Raw genomic sequence first — 8,273 nt, forward strand, 5'->3', positions numbered from 1 at the left:
TGGGAAGGGGTCAGGGTGAGAGGCTGCTCTGGAGAACAATGAGGTTCTTGTAGCAGCAGGCAGCTCTTGTGCTTTTTTGAGGGTGGCAGAGGAGCTAAGAGCAGTGCCCAGGGTCTGAGGGGGCTGCCCAGTGAGTGGCAGGGGCAGGAGAGGGGAGAATCCTATCCTCAGGGCTGCTCCCAACCAGCGAGTCAGGAGTGGGGGAGACAGGGCTCCAAGAATGAGGCCGCATTCTGCTCCCACAGTGCCTTTTCCAGAAAGTTCCAATCGCTCAATAAATTCGGATCATGAGAGACATTTATGAACAATGACAGAAGAAAAATTACCCAAATAAATGTGGAAGCCAGCAAAAGAGAGCAGTGTTTCCTTCTCTCCGGTTTTGTTCTGGTGGTGTGCTTGGGCCGGGTGGGACTGGTGGATGGAAGGAGAAAACACCAGACTCCAGGGGAAAAGGGCCAAACACCGGATGCCTGGATGCTGGGAGAGGATCTGGCTTGCAGGGATGAAAATAACAGCTGCCCTGTCTAAAGGACTCAGCCTGACACATCATCTCCTTCTATCTCTCAATAGCCCTGTGGTAGGTACCAACATTATCCCCAGTTTCAGATGAGGGAGTGACCCAGAGAAGTGACATCTCCTACCTGAGATCCCATAGCTGGTGGGTGATTGAAGTGGGACCAGAAGCTGGTGTCAGTGGGCTCTGACACCCATGCCCCTAAGCCACTCTGCTTGTCACCAGCTTTGTGTCACCTGTGGTCACCTAACCGAGTCAAATGTCCCAAGTCAGATGAGGCCATCTGAGCAGGACAAATGTAAACAGGCCATGATAAGAAACAGAACTAAATGCAAAGCATATTGGCTATTTGTGTGGGTTCAACCTTTTCCCAGTAAAAAAGTCCTCTTGGAAAAAATTAAAAAGATAATTAGTCAGCACAATGAACTTCAGGTTTCTGCAAAGTCAGAAAGATGTTCCTCAGAGCTGTATTCATCAAAGTGTGGCCATTCGGGAAGTTTTCATGGTCCCCGAGTGGTGGCCCATGAGAAATAGCCAGTCAGGACCTCCTCCCCAACCTGAGACTCGCCAGCCCCTGTTTGCATGCTGTCGGCAGCATTTCAGAAGCATTTGTTGAACACCTATTGCATGCAGACAGCTGGGCTCAGAACGTTGGGGAGTTCGACACCACGGTCTTTAAATATCTGCTTCCTCCCTGGGGTTAAGCGTGCTGGAAGAATGAGGACGGGCTGTGTGTGGAGAACTGGATTTCAGGTGGGAGGAGAGGGACTCTGTGGAGAGTTGAAGCCATGAGCTGTCTTTCTGTCCCATGGCTCACCTGTCCATCCCCGGGGCACTCAGCCCTGGTGGCTGCAAAGAAGTTGATGCAAGTAGGGGTCTTCATGGCTCAGAAAGGGGACAAAGCTGCTGTGGAATCCTGCAACTTCAGAATGGGCACTGCCACCCCAAGGCAGAGAACAGAAAAGCTGAAAACTCCACAGTTGAAAGAGACCCATGAAGAGCTGGAGTCTCACTCCTCTCCCAGGGTTTATAAGAGGGAATCAGAGGCAGCTTCATGGGCTTTGCTGTCCCCAGCCGTTGCCCAGCTCAGACCAGTCTGTATAAGCAAAAGCCCAGGGGAGGTGAAGACGAAAAGCCATCAGGGTGTGAGCGATCGTGGGAGTGGGGGTGAGCATTTTCCACACATCTCAGAAGCCAAGGGAAAGGGGCTGTCAGAGAACGGGAGAGGGAGGGAGATGGCATCTTTGGAGGGAGGTGGTGATAGCCTGAGACCCTCTTGCTGTCCCCGCTGAAGCCTGGTAACTGGAGCTGCCAGGCCACACAGAGAGAGGCTGATGATGGGGGACCTGGAACTCGGAAGGGGCAGAGTGGTCAGGTGACCCACACATGCCTGAGAAAACAGATGTGGAGAGGTTGTGTTGTCATTCTGAGGGAGGAAACAGAGACAGACAGACAGAGACATGGACACAGTGAGAGACACAGACAGAATCATAAAGCAGAGCTGGCTTCTCACTGGCAGGTGTGGGCACACCGGAGAGAGCGTCCAGAGAGGTTAGAAATCTTCCTTAGGTCCTCCTGGGAGGCCCAAGTGACCCCACCGGGGAGCTGAACAGCCTACAGGATTCCCAGGGTTGAGGAAAGGATGCTGTGTAGCCAGCTGGGGCTGAATCCCCTGTGCCTCAGGGAGGGACACCTAATATTTCCAGCCACGCACACCGGGAAGAGTCCTTGGAGTTGAGGCCACTGCCTGGGTCCTCCAGTGCCGGCCAGCGGAGGTTGCTCCTGTCCCTTGCCTTCCTCCTCCCCATCCTTCCGCCAGTCCTGGAATGACTTATTGGCATTCCTGACAGAGAAGAAGAAAAAATAAGCAACTTGGAAAATGCATCTTAAGGTATAATTCAGGAAAATGTCCCCAATCTTGCTAAAGAGGTCAACATGCAGACATAAGAAATTCAGGGAATGCCTGAGAGGGACTATACAAAATGACCATCCCCAAGGCACATAGTCATGAGACTACATGGAAGAAAAATATCTTTAAGGAAGCTAGAGAAAAGAGCCAAATTACCTATAAAGGGAGTCCACTGAGAATAACAGTAGGCTTCTCAGCAGAAGCCTTACAATTCAGAAGAGATTGGGTGCCATTTTTAGGCTTCATTTTTTTGATGGAGTCTTGCTCTGTCACCCAGGCTGGAGTACAGCGGCGTGATCTCGGCTCACTGCAACCTCTGCCTCTGGGTTCAAGCAATTCTCCTGCCTCAACCTCCCAAGTAGCTGGGATTACAGGCATGCACCACCATGTCCAGCTAATTTTTTTTTTATTTTTTTTTTTATTTTTAGTAGAGACAGGATTTCACCATATTGGCCAGGCTGGTCTCAAACTCCTGACCTTGTGATCCACCCGCCTCAGCCTCCCAAAGTGCTGGGATTACAGGCGTAAGCCACTGCTCCCAGCCTTCTAGGCTTCTTAAAGAAAAAATGCCAGCCAAGAATTTCATATCCTACCAAAGTAAGCATCACAAAGGAGAAAAAAACTCTTTTCCCTGACAATCAAATGCTAAGAGAATTCATCACCACCAGACTGGTCCTATAAGAAATGCTCAAAGCAGCTCTAAACGTGAAAACAAAAGAATGATACTCGCTACCACAAAAGCAAACGTAAGTACAAGGCCCACAGACCCTATAAAGCAACTACACAATCAAGACTACAAAGTAACTAACAACACTATGATAAATCACAACCGGAACAAAAACCTCACATATTAACCTTGAATATAAATGGCCTAAACACTCCACTTAAGAGACATAGCATGGAAAACTGGATAAAAAAATGAGACCCTACCTTCTGCTGTCTTAAAGAGACCCATCTCACATATAACGACACCCAAACCCTCAAAAGGATGGAGAAAGGTCTTTCATGCAAATGGAAAACAAAGGATTGTTGTATGAGATAAAACAGACTTTAAACCAACAAGAGTAAAAAAGCACAAATAAGGGCACTTCCTAATGATAAAGGGTTCAATTAAACCAGAAGATTTAACATCCTGTATATATAAGCACCCAACACTGGAGTACCTAGATTTATAAAACAATTACTACTATACCTAAGAAAAGAGATGGACAGCCACACTTCAGCAGCCATTGACAGCATTAGACAGATCATTGAGGCAAAAAACTAACAAAGAAATTGTGGACTTAAATTCGACGCGTGATCAAATGGACCTAATAGACATCTACAGAATACTCCACCCAACGACCACAAAATATACGTTCTTCTCATCTGCACACAGAACATACTCTAAGAGTGACCCAATGCTTAGTCACAAAGCAAATCTCCATAAATTTAAAGAAATGAAAATCATACCAACCATCTTCTCAGACCACAGTGGAATAAAAATAGAAATCAATACCAAAAGGAATTCTCAAAATCACACAAATACATGGAAACTAAACAACTATTTCCTGAATGACTTTGGGGTAAGTCATTAAGGAAGAAGTCAAATAATTAAGGCAGAAGTCAAAAAATGCTTTGAAACAACTGAAAATAGAGGCACAAGATACCAAAACCTCTGGGATACAGCAAAAGCAGTTTTAAGAGGAAAGTTTATATCACTAAATGCCTACATCAAGAAGTTAGAAAGCTCTCAAATTAATAACCTAACATTACACCCAAAGAAACTGGAAAAACAAGACCAAACTAAATCCAAAGCTAGTAGAAGAAAATAAATAACTAAAATCAGAGTAGAGCTAAATGAAATTGTGACCAATAAGCCATTCAAAGGATCAATGAAATGACAAATTGGTTATTTGAAATAATAAACAAGATTTATAGGCTGCAAGCTAGATTAAAAAAAATCCTCCAAAAAAGCAAATCAGAAATAACACAGGCAACATTACAACTAATTCCACAGAAACACAAAAGATCCTTAGAGACTGCGATGAACATCTATATTCACATGAACCAGAAAATCGAGAGGAAACAAATAAATTCCTGGAAACACACAACCAAGATTGAACCAGAAAGAAATTAAAACCCTGAACAGACCAATATTGAGTTACAAAATTGAATGAGTAATAAAATATCTACCAACTTTAAAAAGCCCTTGACCAGATGGATTCACAGCCAAACTCTACCAGACCTGCAAAGAAGAAATGGTACAAATCCTACTGAAACTATACCAGAAAATTGAGGAGGAGAGATTCCTCCCTAACTCATTCTACAAAAACAGTCTCATTCTGATATTGGAATCTGGCAGGACACAGTGAAAAAAGAAAACTATAGGCCAATAGCCCGATGAACATAGATCCAAAAATCCTCAACAACATACTAGCAAACCAAATCCAGCAGCATGACAAAATCATAATTCAGCATGATCAAGTGGGTTTTATTCCTGGGATGTAAAGATGGTTCAATATATGCAAATCAATAAATGTGACTCACCACATAAACAAAATTAAAAACAAACATTATATGATCATCTCAATAGATGAAGAAAAAAAGTATAATAAAATCCAACATCCTTCATGATAAAAACCCTCAAAAAACTAGGCATCGAGGGAACATACCTCAAAATAATAAGAGCCATCCAGGGCAAACTCACAGCCAACATCATACTGAATGTGCAAACGTTGGAAGCATTCTCCCTAAGAAATGGAACAAGACAAGGATGTCTACTCTCACTACTCCTATTCAACATAGTAGTGGAAGTCTTAGCCAGAGCAATCAGGCAGAAGAAAGGAATAAAAGGTATCCAAATAGGAAAAGAAAGTCAAATTATCTCTGTTGACTGATGACATGATTCTATACCTAGAAAACCCTACAGATTCCTCCAAAATACTCCTAGACCTGATAAATGAGACTGGCAGTTTCAGGATACAAAATCAGAGTATAAAAATCAGTAGCATTACCATATGCCAACAATTGTCAAGCTGAAAGCCAAATAAAGAACACAATCCCAATTACAATAGCCATACACAAAAAATAAAATACCTAGGAATACCTCTAACCAAGGAAGTGAAAGTGAAAGATCTCTACAAGGAGAACTAAAAAACACAAACAAATGAAAAACATTCCATGTTCATGGATCAGAAAAATCAATATCATTAAAATGTCCATACTGCTCAAAGCAATCTGCAGATTCCACCCAATTCCTACCAAATTATCAATGTCATTTTTCACAAAACGAAATCATCCTACCAAAAAGTCACCTGCATGCATATGTTTGTCACAGCACTATTCACAGTAGCAAAGTGATGGAATCAACCTAGGTGTCCATCAATGGTAGACTGGATAAAGAAAAAATGGTATGTATACAGCATGAAATACTATGCAGCTATGAAAAAGAATGAAATCATGTCCTTTGCTGCAACATAAATGCAGCTAGAGGCCTAAGTGAATGATCCTAAGTGAATTAACACAGAAACAGAAAATCGAACACTTGGTTCTCACTTTTAAGTGGGAGGTAAACAATGGATACACACAAACATTAAAGATGGAAACCATAGACAATGGGGACTCCAAAGCGGGGTAGGGAGGGTGGAGGACAAGGGTGGGAAAACTACCTGTTGGGTACCAAGTTCACAATTTTGATAATGGGTTCAATAGAAGCCCAAACCTCAGTATTATGCAATAAGCCCATATAACAAACCTGTACATGTGCTCCCGAATCTAAAATAAGTATTTCCAAAAAGCAATTGACCTATATTATTAACATTTTAATCTACCTGTATATATGTTTTAATCTACATGTGTTCATGCTTTGAAATATGATACAGGTACTATGACGATCCCTGCTCTGTAGGGGAGAAAGCAGAGACACATCACTTCCCCCAAATCACAAAGTCAGGAAGGAACAGACCTCACAGAGTCCAGTCTGTCACTGCCTCATGCTTTGTGCCCTTACAAGGCAAACTAGATAAGTGCCATTCTAGAGAAGCAGACAGAATTCAAGTGGAGGAAAGGGGAGGGGAAGAAGACGTCAGCTGAGGCCTATTTAGAGCATCCCAGCTGAGGCTGCATGAGGAGGGAGGCACGCAGTCATGGAATTTGTTCCCCTTTTTGCATACTGACCAGCCCTGGCAATGGAGCTCAAGGCATCTTTGTGCCACTGCGCAGTGAGTGACATCATGGGCACGGCCAGGTCTTTATCAGTTCTGCCGGACAAATAGCCAACCCCTCTAGGTCTGGAGAGACAGCAAGGTGCTGTGCGGCGGAGCATTTGGGTCTCAAAGAAGCAGGTGAGCCTGGGTCCGAAGGGCTGGGTGGAGGAGCATCTTGGTGCTTCTCTGCTGGGGAAGAGACAGGGGACAGGGCATGTTCAGGAAGACAGGCAGGCTGACCCCGCCTGGAAGACACTCAGAGATAAGAAGGGTGGATGTAGTGACCACGTGCCCTTTTGGGTGAGATGCTGCTGGCCAGGGGCAGGAAGGCCCCCCGCTACCAACTCCATGTCACTCTCTCTCACCGGTGGCCACCACCATGGGTGCAGGCCCCAACAAGTCCTACTTCTCCTGCAATCACTGGCTCGCCTTTTCTGTGTACCTTCTCACCTTCCTGGTGGGGCTCCCCCTCAACCTGCTGGCCCTGGTGGTCTTCGTGGGCAAGCTGCAGTGCCGCCCGGTGGCTGTGGACGTGCTCCTGCTCAACCTGACCGCCTCCGACCTGCTCCTGCTGCTGTTCCTCCCTTTCGCATGGTGGAGGCGGCCAGTGGCATGCACTGGCCCCTGCCTTTCATCCTCTGCCCGCTCTCAGGATTCATCTTCTTCACTGCCGTCTATCTCACCGCCCTCTTCCTGACAGCCATGAGCATTGGGCGCTTCCTGAGCGTGGCCCACCCACTATGGTACAAGACCCGGCCGAGGCTGGGACAGGGGCGTCTGGTGAATGTGGCCTGCTGGCTGCTGTCTTCTGCTCACTGCAGCGTGGTCTGCGTCATGGAATTCTCAAGGAACTCCTCCCATAGGCAGAATACCATTGAGACCTGCTTCATGGAGTTCCAGGAGGACCAGCTGGTCATCCTCCTGCCTGTGTGGCTGGAGATGGTCGTGGCCCTCTTTGTGGTCCCCTTGATCATCACCAACTGCTGCTACAGCCGCCTGGTGTGGATCCTCGGCAGGCGGGGCAGCCACCGCTGGCAGAGAAGGGTGGCGGGGTTGGTGGCAGCCACACTGCTCAACTTTCTTGTCTGCTTTGGGCCTTTGCACATGTCCCATGTCATGGGCTTTGTTCAGGGTGAAAGCACGATGTGGAGGACCTACGTGATGCTTCTCAGCACCCTGAACTCCTATGTCGACCCCCTTGTCTACTCCTCCGGGTTCCAAGCCAACCTTCACGGGCTGCTGAGGAGGCTGTGTGGGCTCTGGGGCCAGTGGCAGCAGGAGGGCAGCGTGGAGCTGAAGGAGCAGAAGGGAGGGGAGTGGCACGAGGAGGACCTCACAGAAGAAAGGAAGAGTAGTGGACTATAGCAGGGCTGTGGAACTGGTGGCCAGGTGGCCTATGCTGAAAGCTAGGTCCTCCGGGGCAGGAGGGTGTAGCTGGTGTGTCATCCTTAGGGCACTTCCTTGCTCATGCCAGGAGGGATTTGGAGTGGCGAGCTGGGGCCTGATGGGGCTTGGGGGCAGAATAGACATCTAGCCTTCCTAAGGGTGTGCGCACTAAAGCCCAGCTCTCTATCTCACCTCCATCCCCATCCACCCACACACCATGGATTGGCCTCTGGGAAGGGGTCAGGGTGAGAGGCTGCTCTGGAGAACAATGAGGTTC

General features: G+C 46.7%; 1 pseudogene; it reads left to right on the plus strand.

The window, feature by feature from the left end:
- The first annotated feature begins 6,989 nt into the window (after positions 1-6,989).
- Positions 6,990-8,020, plus strand: LOC113223142 (annotated as a pseudogene).
- Positions 8,021-8,273: the final 253 nt, after the last annotated feature.

Source organism: Piliocolobus tephrosceles, unplaced genomic scaffold, assembly GCF_002776525.5.
Source record: "Piliocolobus tephrosceles isolate RC106 unplaced genomic scaffold, ASM277652v3 unscaffolded_39090, whole genome shotgun sequence".
NCBI lineage: Eukaryota > Metazoa > Chordata > Mammalia > Primates > Cercopithecidae > Piliocolobus > Piliocolobus tephrosceles.